The following is a 1,651-nucleotide window of genomic DNA, read 5'->3' on the forward strand; positions in this document are numbered from 1 at the left end:
GCGTCAAAATTAATTTTTAGTAACTCAAGTCAATGACTTTTGGTCGGACCTAGGTTGGAGTCAATATGCTTTTCTGTCGGTCACGTGACCGCCTCTAGACCAATCAGGTAACCGGAAAAATATGCTTGCATAATAATACATATTTAACAACACTATACTTGCAATACATGATATATTATCATGGATGAGGAAGTAAATAATGTTTAACGCCGCTGTCAGCAGTTATGCAGCTCTATCACTGGGACCTGTGAATAATCTGATAATAATAGTCTGAGTAAATTGATGACGGTATTAATTACCCCGATCCTTCCACTTTCTTTGTTGTTTAACACAATATTCAGAAATATTCAAGATATATGAACATGGCAGTGAATAGTCGAGCATGAGCCAAAATTGTGATTTATATTAACAGCAACACCTCATGCTGGCGCAACTAGGTCACCCAGCCTGAAAGGCATTTAGTCGCATGGTATAATCATAGGTTGATGTGGAGTTTACCCAACCCAGAGTTACTGTGACAGCTACAGAGTGTTACAATGAAGATGGTTATCTGTGCATAAAGACATACTGATCTGGTGTAAAATCTCACACAGCACTGATGTCACCGGAGTCGACTGGGATATTGTCTGTAAATAATAACTATGAAAAGACTTTCCATTATTAGAAGAAATCCGAAGGGTCAGTGAGAATGTGTTCTTGAATAACTATGATATAGTGATGTTCGCCAGAAGGTGAGCATATCTTGCGTAGGTAACACTACTTCATTATAGTTCACAACAAAGAATATTTTCATTTGTACTATTATTTTGTACTGAATAAATTATATTCCATACATCCATAACACATCACAACTCTTTGCCACTGAAACAGATTTCGATTTGTTTGTTTCACAATACAATGCATATCACAAACTCAGTGTCATAATTGTTTTGTGTGAGGAATTACCCTTCTCTGTGAAGCAAAAACATTAGTATTGTCATGAATTGCGCACACCTTAAAGTGTGGGTTTAGAGTCTTCATGTGGCTGAAAGTTATTTCCCTTTGAAGCACTTCGGCCATATTTGTTTTTAAATCACAGTTTCGCCCTGATTATAATAGTTTATCTGCACAGTACTTTTCTGTCCAGTTTCAAACGTTTTACACCTGCAACACTTCATGCCCTATATTTCAGAAAGGTTGATTTGTGTACTTGCTTTGTCCTGTCCTAGCAAACTTACATGAAGGTCCCAACAAAGTTACATCGAAAGGCTTGGAATCAAAATACTTATCCTGATACAGTTCCAACAGGTGTTCTATGGGATTAAGATATGTAATCGAGCAGGCCAATCCAAGTTGTAATGGCTTCCTTGCATAGGAACTATGACAATTGGTGACTTGTAGAAGGGCATTATCGCCTTGATCATAGGCCTCATCATCAACGGGAAGTTGTCAAAATGATGAACTGTGACTGTATTCAGTTTATCTTTTTGAAACCTTTCTACTTTTAGGATACCACGTACAGTGACATCTTTGAGTAAGACAGTACTGTACATCACTTCATTGATAACGGTGTTAGCATCTACACCGTAACATCACACATATTCTAATTAGGAAGTTTAATATCCATAGAATTTCTAAAATGATACGAATATATAAGAGCAACATATACAAA

Source organism: Haliotis rubra, unplaced genomic scaffold, assembly GCF_003918875.1.
Source record: "Haliotis rubra isolate DU_JTF1 unplaced genomic scaffold, ASM391887v1 Scf85, whole genome shotgun sequence".
NCBI lineage: Eukaryota > Metazoa > Mollusca > Gastropoda > Lepetellida > Haliotidae > Haliotis > Haliotis rubra.